General features: G+C 42.6%; 1 protein-coding gene across 3 annotated transcripts in view; it reads right to left on the bottom strand.

The window, feature by feature from the left end:
- The window catches only part of Egfr (epidermal growth factor receptor), a 168,939-nt gene that overhangs the window by 152,918 nt on the left and 591 nt on the right, over window positions 1–15,430 (bottom strand). The window lies entirely within an intron of this gene.

Genomic DNA, 15,430 nt, shown 5'->3' with positions numbered 1-15,430 from the left:
AATGCAGCCACATGTATTCAAGTCTCACTTAGAAATGGAATGTAAAGTCTGAATTTTAGCATCTTTAGAGACAGAGATTATATTTCCTATGTAACCCACAGTTACAAAGTGTAACAGTCTGTAGGAAGAATTTAATGCATGCTGATTGAGTAAACTATCCTGAAAAAATGAAATCTATGTATGCATTAAGTGCTTCCAAAATCCCAAACTAAACCTGCTCCTTTTCTGAGAGAAAATTGGTTCTAGTCTATGATCTTGTAGAAGTGACAGACAGCAATGGTGGGGAGTATGTATTAAAGGAAAGGCTCTCACTCTATGTACGAGTCTACAAACAAACAAATGAGGAGGGTGCAGAGGGTCTTCCTTCTTCCCGAGTCAGCAAATGACTTAAAGACTTCCCATGGGGACATGGGTGATGTGGGCTTCGTTCCAGATTGTCCTTCCCACCTATCCTTCCACAATCTCCTGCTTTCTAAAGCAAGGTATTCCCTCCCTAGTCTCAAATCCTTTTCCAGACCTCTTCGAGGGAAAAAGCTACAAGTGTTGAGCCATGAACTGTATTTGGGAAGTCCTAAGGGTGCAGAGACTTGGAGAAATGGAAGGTGTCATGCTTCCTCCAAGTGGCCTCCATGTCTCATCTGGTTATCACTGTGTGCAAATATCCACCTTAAAATCAGCATTCACATTTGACATGACCTCCCATGAAAGAACACACAGCTTTTTTTCCCTCTTTTCTCTTTTCCCCCAAGTATGAATTAAATCTTAGAAGATGAGCTGCTCTACTGTTAGTGCAAATTGCAGTAACAATAGGTTTATTGAACATCCATACCGACTTACAAAGATCTACAAAGTTTCAGTTCCAACATGATGCTCAAAAGTTTTAGATTTCAAAACATGCTAGACTTAAGAATTTTTGGATTTAAGCTGTTCAATTGGTGATGTCTAAGGAAATATCTCACCTCTGAAAAACTCCAAAATTAAAAGATGCTCTGGTTCCAAGCAATTCAGACAAGAGACACTCAACTGCAATTGAAATTATACACCCTGCAATGATTAAGCTTACAGTAAACAATGTTGATGTCAACAGAAAATTGTCAAGAGCACACAGATTTTCAGCACTGATTTGGTTCTATCTGAACATAGAAACTTGAATCTTGTCTACTTTGTTGACTTTATTAAGCAACCACAAAGGGAAATGAGGCTTTGCTCTCATGACTATTCAAATAAGACAAAGTGTGTCACAGTCCATGTGATAACCGCAAGGAGCTCTGCAGAGCAAAGGTATGGATAACATCTCTATACGTATTTAGCAAATCTATCCAGGGCTCTTACAACTACCCTTGTCCTCAGTGCTGAGACATTCACAAACCAAACTGGACTCAAGTCTCACTTTTGAAAACGGAGTGAAATGAATGAAGTCTGGATTTCAACGTCTTTAGGGATAGAGATTATATTTCCTATGTAACCCACAGTTAAAAGTGTAACAGTGCAGGAAGAATTGAATGTATGCTGATTGAGTTAACCATCCTAAAAAATGAAATCTATGTATGCACTAGGTGGTTCTAAAATTCATTAGAGTAAACTATCCCTGATAGTAGAGCAACACGATGAATGGTTTCAGGATATAACAGGTGTAAGAATCAGGGCTCAGAAGGCTAGGCAGGCACAGAAGCTCAGGAAGATGCTCAAGGATTGACAGCAGGCTGTGGCTGCACTCTCTGAGTTGTGAGCTTTCTTGCCCCACAGAACTGATGTTTTCATTCATTGTCATGTATCTATCTTAATATGGTTCATCGAATGTGGAAGCTGAAGTTGGATGGGGACAGGTAAGGAGGGGAACTGTGAGTCCTTGCAAGAGTACAGATTCTCTGCAGTCTCTGCAGTTGCCAAGTGTCTGTGAAAATGGCTTCCCCTGGTGCAATTTAAACACAGGATGTTACTTTGTTGCTAGCTTACTTCAAACTCTATCTGTATATAATTTGAAATGAGCTAGTGTAAATTTCAGTAGCAATAAGAGAGGTATCATTTTGAGTTTAAGAGATCTTGTAGCTCTTTATCTCCAAAGTAAGTGCTGGTTCATTGCTTTGACTCTGATGCCCAATACTTTATATGAGATTGTGAGCTTTCAGACAACATTGTGACTTGTCCAATAGTTTTTCTTTCTTTTTTATGAAGGGGGGCACATGTCCCATGGCATGTGTGTGGAGGTCTCTCGGTCCCTCTCCTTCCACCTTTACATGGCTCCAAAGGTTGAACTCAGGTTATCTGGCTTGCTAGGTAAATAGCTCTACGTGTTGAATCTTCCCTCCATCTGTCTTGTCTACCAGGTGATGGGCATCATGCACAGTCTTGAAAAACTTATTTTACAGTACGATATTCATGTAAAAAAGAACACCCTGAAAATTGTGTGACTTTAGAAATGTTTCAGTAAATTCATATATCTGTGTACACAGCATCTAAATCGAGAGACATGACGCCACCAGCTTTCCAAAGACCCTCGCCTAACACACCCGCACTTGAAGTAAGGATACAAACCAATCAAGATGTGTGGGACGAGCAGACTGGCACTGGGTCCACTTGTGATTTGAGTAGAACAGAAACTTAGCACATGTAAATCAATACAAAAACTACAAGGTTCGTTCAGATCCCCAAATCTCCTTCTCATCTCTCTGCCTGCCCCATGTCCTTCCTGCTCCGCTCCTCATGTCTCCATGCCCTTCAGATATTGCAGATCATAAGCGTTTCCTTACAAAATTTCCATATAGTTTTGTGAAAGACATGGTTTCCATGCTATCACATTTTTAGCCAATTAAAACAATGAGCTTGTGGCCTGGGTTGGCAATAGGCAAAGACACTAATACAAAGGCACACAACTTTTCTGCTAAGATGGTGCCATTGGGGGAGGATGGAAGGTGACACAGAATCTCTATGAAGTTTTTGCAAGCTCCTGGAAATCTGTTGTTCTTTAAATGGCTAGAATTCCAACACTCAGGAGGCTAAGGATGATCACAAGTTCAAGGCCAGTTCAAACAAAACAAAATAGTAACCAGAGTTATTGTTATCTCTCAGAACTATGATTCGTAGTTATATAAGCTAATCTTTATTATTTTCAGAATGATTTCCTAAAACCTCCATTAAAAAAAAAAACAAATTGAGGGCCTGTAGAGATGGCTCCAAGCTCAAGAGTAATATCAACTTTTTCAGAGGACACAGGTTCAATTCTCAGAACTCACATGAAGGTCTACAATCATTTATAACTCCAGTTCTACTGGGTCAAAAACCTTCTTCTGACACTACACACATGTGGTACACAGACACACATTTAAGCAAAGCACCATATACATAAAGTAAAAACAAATAAACATCAAAACAAATATAGAATAATAATCTAAAAAATAGGATTTAAAGTTAAGTTTGAACAAAATGTGGCTCAAGATGAACAAACACGACCTAGAGTACATAGAAGCAACCCCCATATCTCCTCCTTCCTAATCACACCTTTTTGTTTCCTTTCCAAAATTTCAAAAGTAAAATTTTTACCACAAATTTAACAGTGAGAAAAGGATTTTTGTCACCCTGAACCAGCATGTTAAACTTAATTGCACTTCCCTTTGTATTGTAGAGAAATTTCCAAATAGAACAAAGACTTTAAAGTATTTGACCCCCACCCACCTGCTCAGCTGGCTGTTCCAACTGCAAGAATCTCACTGACAGTGGAGACCAACCAGTACAAAGGAATGTCTACCCTGCCCTGCATGTGTAAACCACACAGCTAATAAATCTTTACACAGTTCAAAGTAGCTATGCTGCTAGAAATGCTCATGAGACATTCGTATCAGCTTTGAACTGTGAGCTTTTCCATTTTTGGTGTTTCTTGCAACAAAGCATTTTATTTTTACTTATAGAAACACATTTAAAGGTATCACATGGTGCTGGTAGAAAAGAAGTCTCCATCGAACCTTAGTCTATCTGCAGTCTGTACACCTCATGTGTGCCTGGTGCCCAGTGGGGCCAGAAGAGGTCATCAGAGTTCCTGGTTCTGGATGTTTTTGAGTCACAGTGTGAGAGCTGAGAGCTGAATACTGGTCCTCTGCAAAAGCAACCAGTGCTCTTAATTTCTGGGTTATCTTTACAGACCCACATCTACATGTTTTGTGGTTCTATGTAGCACTGGCAATCCTTTTCAATGTGAGTGAGGTAACGAGACAGGCAATCTAGGTAAGTCTGAGAATAGACTCAGATGAAAGTAGCTCTCCTGGGGGATGGGAGGGAGTGGTTCAAAACTTCCTACATGCCAAGTGTTGTGTGGCCTCAAAGCTCGGTGTATTTATGGGTACACTCCTCAGAATGGCACCGTTGGGCGATGATGGATCTTTTATAAGGTGGAGCCTAGTGGGAGGGTTTTGAGGTAAGTGTTGATGCAAAGGAGACTGTCTTAGGGTTTTCATTGCTGTGAAGTGACACCATGACCACAACAACTCTTATAAAGAAAATATTTAATTGGGGTAGCTTGCTTACAGTTTTAAAGGTTCAGTCCATTGTCATCATGAAGGGGAGAATGGTGGAGTGCAGGCAGTTGTGGTGCTGGTAGCTGAGATTGCTATAACTTGCAGGCAACAGAAAGTCGACTGACTGTTACACTGAGTGAAACCTAGGAAAAAGACCTCAAAGCTTGCTCCTACAGTGGCACACTTCCTCCACCAAGACCCCACCCACTCCAACAAGACCATATCTCCTAATAGTACCACTCCCTTTGGAGGCCATTTTCTTTCAAACCACCACAGAGATTCTGAGGCCCCAGCTTCTTGCTTTTTCTTCCTACTCCTTTGCTATGTGGTGAGCAGTTTTGTTCTGCCGCATGCTCCCTGCCATGATGCCTAACCACAAGCCCAAGGCAACAGAGATAACTGACTATAGGCTGGAACCCCCAGACCTAATGACCAAACAAATCTTCTATCTTTCTAAGCCAGTTACCTCAGCTATTGACTATACTGATGAAAAAAATGAACAAAAGTAGTAATAAGTACACTCAGCACAGCCTGAGCCACTAGTTAGGTCCAGATCAAATAGTGCTGGGAATGACTAGAAATCTCTTCTTGTCTCTCTTGAGGAAGCTGGAGCACCACTGTAGATGCCAAGCATGAAGGCAACACATGTTTGCCTCCCTCCATGTGAGAAGAACATGCTTCAGGGGACTGTGAGGCGCCAAAGACTGTACACTTGGAAAATGATATGGCTACCATAGCCACGTCTGCTTTGGTGGCAGTGGGAGAGAAGGGATGAGCAATAGAAGGGAAATTGTGTTTCCTATTGCTTACAATGACTTCTCCCATGGAGATCAGCACAAGAGGAAGACAAGATGTGGTGGATGTTCTCTGAGAGTCTTATAATGGGGCCAAGGGCAGAATGGAGTTGAACCTGGCTCTTTTCCAAGGTTCAGCAAGCCTCTGAAGATATAACCACAGAGCAGTCATCTGGGCCAGAAGTATGGAGCTGCTGAGCTCTCCAGGGCTATCTTTTCTAGTCAGTTGGCTTTGGGTCAGAAAGGTGACACTATGCAACCCCAGATACCTCATCTACAACAGGGATCACCAAACAGTCACAATGGCAGCCACAGAGTGAGCCCAGCACTCCCTATAGTAACAACAATGAATATATAGAAAGTGTGTTGTCCAAGAACAAACCATTCATCCATTCTCTTGTGGTTCCACACTCTACAAGGTGAATAAATGGAGACCCACACAGGTTTACCACCTGGGCCAACATCATCCTGTACATGTAGACTCCGTAGTGTGGCACCAGGGTCACCCCCACCTGTTACTCTTCCCTGTACATCTGGAAGGTGACTGTTAGTAAAATTCTTAAGAGGCCTCCACCTCCCCCACTAAAAGCCATACCACAGATAGCATATTTTAGCATAAGCATTGTTTGAGGTATTCATAGTTTAGTGCCATGTGTACATTCACTGTTCATGCTTACAAAAAGCCTAGCATTCAATAGATGCTTGACATAGTTAGCTATCATTGTTTTTTTCAAGAATAAAAACAGACATTTATCAATGCTAGTAGGATCACTCATAGCTTATTGAGTACATTTGCTAGTCTATTGCAATAGTTTATATATTGAGGAATAATTTAGAGACATGGTCAGCTTGTGACCATGTCAATGGAAGTTTTCAAACATCTGTCTAGGAACTCTGAACTCAGCACAAGTGGTTTCTTTTGACCTCTGGTAAGGGGAGTCCCCTTTGTCTCACAAATGTAGTACATTCCCAACTGAGTAAGTGTCCCTGGTATCCTTTTCTTATGCAGAGTCAAGTAACTCCTGGCTGTTTTCAGCAAATGACAAAACCATTCTAGTTCACAACTAGAACATATAGAAGCAGATACAGGTTCTGTAAGAAAGAGAAGCAGTTCTGGGCAAGCCCGGAGGCATCTGGGACTAACAGATGACCAGATGCGCTTGTTGAGGGACAATAATAGTGATTATAGTGATAGCGCATTAGATAGCCAGAGTCCAGACAGAGGTGCGCAGCCAGCTTTATCAGTCAGGAGCACAAGTGGCCACTTATCCTGGATTGCACTGTATGCTGCATATCTGTGCCATGGTTCCTACTTGCCCCACAAGTTAGAAGCACTCCAGAGTATGTCAAGATTCTGATTATTATACAAGACAAACCAGAAGTCTGTGCAGGTGGCACTCAGAGAGAGAATGGAGAAAACTTTCTTATGTGAGGACACAGTTATTTCCTTGGAGACCTATTGCACCTGAACCCAGCTATGCCAAGCTGCTTTCCTCAGGCAGACACTGACTTAATGATTTAATTGTGTTCTCTATCTGTTAGGGATGACGCCACTAAGTTGGCACGTTTGACGTCTTTTTTGCAAATGTCTGGGTATTAATTAACTACTACCTGCTCTGTTTAGGGCACTCTTAACTGATCTGGGGACCTTCTCTGACTTAGCAGAACTTCCTGTGTGAGTGCCACGAGAAGTTCTCTTTAAATAAAAACTTGAATTCAAATTATGTTCAGAAGTCACCGCCTGAGAAAGGTCTGCTAGGCTGCAAAGGGCGGTCTGCATAGCTGAGCTCCCCGCCCTGGCAGCTCACCTGTGACTACCATTGCATCCAACCCCTTGGCTCATCATTCAGATGAGAGAAGTGTACGCAGCAGAAGAAACAAAGTCTAATCTCTTCTCAAAATAAGGTTCAAGGAATTCTAAATTTCTGTACTCTAAAGAGGAGCTTAAAAAAGAAACATACAGACAACTAAAAAAAATTCCAAGCAAAAGAAACCTCACCTTCCTTTGCATCCTTACTTTCACTGGCTGCTTTAGCATGCACCAGGCCTTGATTTTGTGACTTTAAATAATGACTACCCCGCATACACTGCACACTGCACCCGAGCAACGTTACACCAATTGTCCAACAAAACTAAAATTCTCTTTTTTTCTAAAGCCATGAGTTTAAGGACAATACCATGCCGTGGAAAGGAGTGGAGTCAGATAATCACCCATTTGGGATTTTTCTCACTCAACTGCCTCTCCCCAGAGTCAGGCATATTACTAGGTTTGTGTTCAAAAGGTAAAATTGGGGTGAGACCCCAAGTAACTCTAACTGACCACTGATGCTACTCCTCTTTGACAGATTGCTTGGCTTTCTGCCCTGCCTTGGCTGGGCAAATTTTGACTGACTGAAGAAAAACTGGCATGTGTTCTGGCCAGGTAACTTTCAAAGCCCAGTTACTAGAGCTGCCTTGCAACCAACAAACTAACCCTACTAGAGCTGCTTTCCACCAACAAAATAACCTGCCTGCTCACTGAAAGCATTTGTGTAGTCTAGATGTTCATTATCTCTGGGTTGAGCAATCAACCTTTCTTCCCAGTGACATTGTCTAAACCATCAATATAGGACAATAATCAAAGATCCATTGCTCAACTGACATCCGGGACTTTCCCCTATTTCATGTGACAGTCTTGAAACATGAACGTGCTTTGCAGGAATTTCTGCTGGAGCCCTGAAAAGTTTCCACTGTGAGGAATAAGCAGTGACAAAACGTTCTTTCCTTCTTGGTGAAGGAAAATAACATTGTGCTTAGAAATTTCTTTGGGGAACGGTACCTCAGCATCCAAGAGTGATCTACTCGCGTCACATTCCACATTCCATTCATTCAACCAACAAAGTTCCTCTGAGTGAGTAATTTGTTGTGTATAACAATTTCTCCTTAAAAGTTAACACTCACAAGTCTCACCCCAGACAGAATAGTTCTTAAAAAGGGTATTGTGTTAGAGAACAAACCATCCCTGCTGTGCGTGTGTGTATGAGAGAGACAGAGAGACAGAGAGAGAGACAGAGAGATTTGTTGTCTCCTTTCAGAATAGCTGTTTCAAAATCTACTGAGTTTAAGTGTGTGCTTTTCTTTAAATTTTAGAAATGACCCAATGACCCCATTGACCTGGCAACTGAGTGGCCACATGTTGTCACAGGCATTGCTGACCATCCGCACAGCTGAATCAGCTGCTTTGGCCCTCAGTTTTCTTGCAAGTATTTTTAAACCTGCCATAGTGACAGCAGCTATGACCCAATAGGAAAGGTAGAACCATATTTCTAATTTCTAAAATAAATCTTGGGCCAGCAATATGGCTCTGCGGATGGGTGATTTCTACTGAGTCTAAAAACCTGAGTTTGATCCCCAGGAAACACATGGTAGAAGAAGACAACAGATGCCCCACAAGTTGTCTTCTGACCTCCACACTCAGGCAGTGACAAACACACACACACACACACACACACACACACACACACACACGTAACTTAAATAAAAAAGAAGGGAAAGTAAATATTTTCAAAACTCACAAATGTGTTGCCCTATATCTTATGAAATGGGCAGTTAAAACACAGTATATAGAACAATGAAACATAAGAAAATGCTTCAAACCAAAAGGAAAAGTGGGAAAGGAACCAAAGCAGAGCAGAAAAACAAGCATAGAACAGTGCAGAAATTGCAAGGGGGCGTGAAGCATAAGTAGAAAAGGAACACAATTTTAAAGGATACCTTGTGTTGATTTTTGACTCACACACAGAATGAAAAGTGATAGGATATATCATCAACAGCTCAGTCACAGTGATGACTCAAAGGTGGATGAAGCAGAAATCTTAGGAAATGGGGAAAGTGAATATGAAAAGACCCAACACCAAGACACTGACCAAAGAAGTGTGAGTTCTTCACTTGCAACTGAGTGCAGTTATCCATTTTGTGGGATTGTCATGGGGAGGACAGAGATATGTGCTCAGTCAAAACTGTAAGGTGCTGTAGAAATGCAAGGTGTTGTTATTACTATGACATCACTATTTAGCATCTAAATTACAGGCCACACACTATTGACATATTTAAGTATGAATCTTGCATTCATGTGGATTGGCTTTTAATTTCACAGAGGTTTTCAGCTTCAGGGAGTTCCAGGAACTCCTAGTTTAGTTACTTTGTGGAAATTTAAGCTGGGAGAAATTCTAGCTAGTGTTGTCTTTCCCTTACAGAGGCATCACTTCTCAAAGAATTAAATATAAGTATGATGCATTCTTGTATTAAAAATATTTATGAACACCGAATTTGACAGTGACTTTCAAAATTTTGCTAGTTTTCCAGTCAGTTGTCATAGCTTTTCAGTAGCAGTCATCTGTGAAAATCTTCCCTTGCAGTTATGCTAATTCATAACAGCTTTCTAAACAGAGAGATGGAGAGAAATGGGAAAGGAAAAGGAAGGGAAGGGGGAGGAGAGGGGAAAAAGGGAGACATGAAAATGAGGGAAAGCATGCATGAAAGCAGTATGCTATTCTCAGACATTTGTTCCACATGTGTTTCCACAGTTAATTAAAAACCAGAAAGTTATCAAGAATCTGAGTTTAATAAAGTAATAACTATATGGAAGGATTTCTGGTTCTCTATTAGCTAGTGAATGCATCACATTTTAGAGTCTTAGCATTAGTAAATCGCCTTTAAAACCAAAAGAGAATTGTTCTCCAATGACTACAATTTGCTTTCCTGTCACTTGAACTTAATCAGAAGTTGATGAAATTAGGCTCCCTGTGGACTCATTTCCTATATAAAATGATAGGAACCGAAGACTAAGGCTCAGTGGATAAGAGTGCTTCCTGTGTAAGTTAGAGGTTCCGAGTCTGAATCCCCATCATCCACCAAAAGCCAAACATGGTTGCATATAATTGTAACCCCAGTTCTGGAGGGTAGAGGAAGCCTATCCCAGGAGCCCACTCATCAACCAGCTTCACCAAAATGATGAGCTTCAGGTGAGAAACCCTGTCTCAAGGAATGTTCCCCTCTGGCCTCTGCATACACATGGGCATGAACACCGGGCTGCATAGCTAAGTGCATGGAACACACACACATAAAGCACTTACCACATATAGCACATACCATATATGACACAACACACACACACACACACACACACACACACACACACACACACACACAGGAGCAAGAGAGAGGATGGGTATTAGGGGATAGGGAAATGGTTATACAAGCATAAAGACCCTTGGTTTGATTTACAGAACCTAGAGTAAAATGCATCATGTAGTGGCATGTGCTTGTAATCCCAGCATTAGGGAGGTGGAAACAAAGGGATCCCTGCAACTTGCTGGTCAGCCAGCCTAACTTAATTTGATACCCCCAGACCAATAGTGGATGCTAGATGGCTGCTGAGGATGTCTCCTAGCCTCCCTATGCACCCATACACCCATGCACACACATACAAACGTATAGGTATACATTTGTATACACATACACACACTACATACATACAAAAGGAAACTGTTTAACACAATATTTATTTTTCTAATGCTATACTAAAATATACTTCAGCAAAAAAATCTAGTTGAGTAGTTATACTTTATGAGTTAGTACTAGACAAATATTAAATGGTTCCTCTAAATGACTGTGCTCACTCAGTGGCTAATAGGGTATGAGAATAAACCTGGAGATGAGTGTGTAAGTTGAGAAAGTTAAGTGTGAATAAATTAAATCTCCCTACATCTCGCAAGAATTCAGTATCTTCCTTTAAATAAAAAACAAACCTGGTTTTGACATCTGAAACATTCCTTTTGAAAAACTTTTGAACTCCTTCAAAGTGACATGAAATTCTCAGGGACATCCATACTTACAGATTTACACAAATTAATAAATGATTTTCTTAGTTTTTTTTAAATTTTTGATATTATAGTATAATTACAAACTTTCTCCCCTCCCCCACAGAGCCTTCCCTACTTCGTCTCTTTCAAAATCAAGGCCTCTATTTTATTATTATTGAGTGCACATATGTATTTACATATTCCAATATTCAAGACACTAAAATAACGAAAATTTTCAGTTTGTCACATACAGATGGCATTTCGTCATTCATCAAGATCATACACAATGCATCAAAGTTACCCCAAAGTGGAATACAGGAGAAAACGGTAGTAGCTAAGGCGATACAGCTGCTAAAGCAGTTATGACATCATCTACTCGATGCACACACACTCATCTTAACAGTAAAGTGCTCTGGTATCACACTGCTGCCTTCAAAATAAAATCCTTTACAATTTTTCTTGAAACACCTGCAAAATCGATGGAGGTCCTTAGTTACATTCCTTCTCACACAGGCATAGGTGCCCAAGCAGTAAGTTCAGCAGTCATATTTTCCTTATATGTTATAAATTTACCCATTTGTTTCTAAATGATTTGTGCAAATGAACGATGAATTGTACAACAAATGCTTCCTCCAATTCATGAGTAGCAATAGCTGAATTTGGGAGACTTTTGGGGGTCTCATTGTGATTCAATATGGATTTATTGTGCCTAAAGTTAAGGAAACTTGGACTCTGATTTCTGTAGCAGGGGTTTCATGAAACATGTAAAATCACTATTTTGTTTATTAATGGCAAAGTTTAGGGGGAGAATGCTATTGCATGGAACACTTTAAGAGCACCCAACTACAGCCTAGAGATTCTAGTTAATTCTTCACATTTTCTCACTACTTTTTAAAATAATAGCATTTATTTTAAAATGTAAATTGTGTCACTTCTCACTCAGGCACTTTACTTTTTTTTTTTTTGGTTTTTATGAGACAGGGTTTCTCTGTATTGTTTCGGAGGGATCGGTCCAGCCCAGCCTCGAACTCACAGAGATCCGCCTGCCTCTGCCTCCCGAGTGCTGCGATTAAAGGAGTGTGCCACCACCGCCCGGCCAGGCACTTTACTTTTGACAAAATAACATTCTTTAAAGTATAAATCTTTAGTCTTCAACATAACAGACTTCAGGGTTACAAAAGGCCAGGGACGGTGGGCTGCTAGGCGGTGCTGGGGCTACAAGAGTTTCTACATTATTGAAACCATCAGAAATCTTGTGGAGACAAAGACAAACTATGTGACTGTGAACACAGAAAAGACATTCAGAGTACGGGGCTTCTCTACATATTTGAAAGATCAGCAATGTTTAATTAGTGGTTTCAAGAACTACACATCTTTAGAAGCAATAACAGAAACCACTAAGATCTGCCTTTAAACTCATAATGTCTCCTGCCTCTAAGGAGAGCAATAAACATTCATTGAATCTAGAAAGGAGATCCCAGAAGCCTGGAGTTTCAATGGGACTTTCCACCTAACCCAGACCTGGAATAGAAACAGGATTCCTGGACACTAAAGCCAGGCTTGGGCTTCATAAGACCCAGTTCTCAGAGGGGGGGCAGGGGGTCTGGTGGTCTTCCCTTGAGAAGCCATTTGAACCACTTTTGCTTCTCTTTTGATACAAGCCAGCCTTCTGAATGCCAGTGTCTTCATAGACAACAGCAGAGCAGGCTGATGCTCATAAGGCTGTCTGGTTGAGTGTTCCTGCTCTGCTCTTTTACCCTGCACAGAGGGTCTTTTCCAGAGAACTGCTTTCCCCGCCATGGTACAGGAGGAGCTTGCTCAGAAAGGCCAAGCCAATCCCCTGCCCAGATTTTGACTTACTGATTGCACTGTCCCCCCCCCCCCCCCATCAAGAGCAACCCAGGAGACCACAGCATCCTGGAACAGGAGAGAAGGCCACTGAGCAAGCAAGCTTCAGACAGGAACGCATCCTCACCATCCTGTTTCCTGGTCCCTCTCCTCCTTCAGCATCAAACCTGAGTCATTTACACATGTAACCTAGCCCAACCCTCCTACAATGAGGCCATGGAGTTTGGCAGAGGAAGGAACTTGAATCTTAGCTTCACTTCTTACTAGCTTTGGGGGAAATCACGGCCCTTCTCTGCCTAGTGCATAGGTTCTCCCACACAGATGATGAGAGTTGCCATTCCGTACATGTGATGTGAGGACTGACAACACGTTTGAAGCAGTCTCCAGAAGTCTGCTCGGAGTACAAGCACATATGGTACCATAGATTGGAGGGAGGGATAAGCCCCAACCTCACTTAAGGGAGCCAGTCTGGAACAAAACCAACAATTTGAGCAAACAAATCCTTTATCAGCACGTTGCAGAAAGACTGTCTCAGGTTTTCAATAATCTGCCCTTTAGAACTTAAGCCTTTACTGTAACAGATGCACATTTGTTTGCTACTTTTATTGCTATACCCAGAAGCATTTTGTTTTAAGTGAATACCATACAAACAGGTGAAAAATGTGGCATTTCTGTTTTACCCAGAAGCAAATCTGCTACCACCAATAGTGCTCATGACAGTAATGCTGAGGATCTGGGTGCTGAACTGAGAAAGCGAAGATCTACAGGAGGGTTAAGAGGGCAATTGAAAATTAGGAGATGGAGTCCCTCCTGTGGGCAGGGACAGATGCCACTCAGCTGAGAGCCCTAGAATTAGCAGTGCACAGCTACTGGCTATCATACGCTGGGGGAGGGGAGACCTTCTGCTAAAGAAGATAGGAGAAAAACTTCACACTAACCCATCAATGAGAAAACTAACTCCCCATCGCTGACATCACCCCTGTTTTTCCCTGCACTGCTAGACTGTCCAGACCACTGATGGCCCAAAACAGTGCTGAGAATTGATATGTAGGCTTCCTGGGATGTTCCCAGTCTATGGCAGTAAGTCGCAAACCAAACACAGTCGTTTAATTCTCACAACAAACTAGTGCAATTTGGACATATGGAGTAGGAGGAGGAGGTGTAGTTTGTTTTGCTTGTTGGTTTTTTAATCCCAAATGATTTCATTGTGTAGTAAAGTTTGAGAAACTGAGTCTTACCCCCCCCCCCCAACAAAAGCGCGCTCAGCACCAACCCCCAACTCCAACTCGGATGCCAGTGACATCAACAGCAAGTGCAGACCTGACTCTTGGAACCCGAGCAGCTGGATTTTGAAATTGTGCAATTAAACCTTCCGAGGCATGTTTCTCGTGTCAAGTGGGTTTATGGTCGGGTAGTCATGAAGCCAGACTTGTTCATATTACGTCTGGACAGTTGGCACACGTGATCCAAGGACATCAATCCGTTTCTTTTTAATTAGGGGTTATATTTTGGTTGGCCCGATATCAATCACTTCATAAGGGCAAAAAGAAAAAAAATTAAAAGCAAACTCCAAAGAGGGGAAGTCGCAGACAACAAGGAGAAAGTTTGCTGTGGGCCTCATTTTGAAACACTGAGGTTGAAGCACTCACAGCTACCCAGCTGTCACAAGGCTCTCAGCCATGCGATTGCAAGGCCAAGGGATGCTACCGAAGCCCTCCCTGCTGGGAAAGAGCAAACTTTGGGGATCCCAGGGAAGCAGCCGCCCAGCAAGACTAACTCCAAGTCTGGCAGGGAGCCCTAGTCCCCAACCAGTGCACCTAGCCTGGCAGGTCCCTGGTGTTTAGTACTCTGTGGCCAAGAGGCGGGACCGACCCACCCCACTCCACCGTCCCTCCCGCCCCCCGCGTCTGTTTTTGCTAGCGAAGAAGCGAATCACCACCAACACCATCCTTTCCGAGGCGTCCCAGGTGATTAGTGTCAGAGACATCTCCCACACATTCAGGTCATCGCTGCAGCTCCACACCCGCGGAAGGTCACGGACGAATTAGTTAGTGAGACCCTTTGGGACTTGAATTGCCAGGCCCCAAGAGAGCAGGGGTAGAGGAGAGAGGTGCGGGAGGGCGTGCTCAGGAAACCGCTTGTCTCAGAGGTCCCAACCTTGACCAGGGGCGCGTGCTGCTGGTTCTTCCTCCAGTCCCTAAACTCTGGGACTATGCGGATAGGACATGCCCGCCTTGCGAGCGAACCCGGGGTCTCTCTAGCTCTGTCTGACAGTACTTGTCGCACGTGCGTCGATGCCAGGCTCTGCCTCGCACCACGTTTCCGCTCCCGGACTCCTACTGAGCACAGAAAAGTGAGGCAACTAAGTTGGGAGCTGTCGGGGAGTCCCCGGAGCGCGCAGGCACTGTTCCCACGCGGCGCTGGCAGCCCCTCTGCC

The sequence above is a fragment of the Mesocricetus auratus genome, unplaced genomic scaffold (genome assembly GCF_017639785.1).
Source record: "Mesocricetus auratus isolate SY011 unplaced genomic scaffold, BCM_Maur_2.0 Super-Scaffold_100029, whole genome shotgun sequence".
NCBI lineage: Eukaryota > Metazoa > Chordata > Mammalia > Rodentia > Cricetidae > Mesocricetus > Mesocricetus auratus.
Note: the sequence above shows the minus strand (reverse complement) of the source record. Positions and strands in the feature narration are given on the sequence as shown.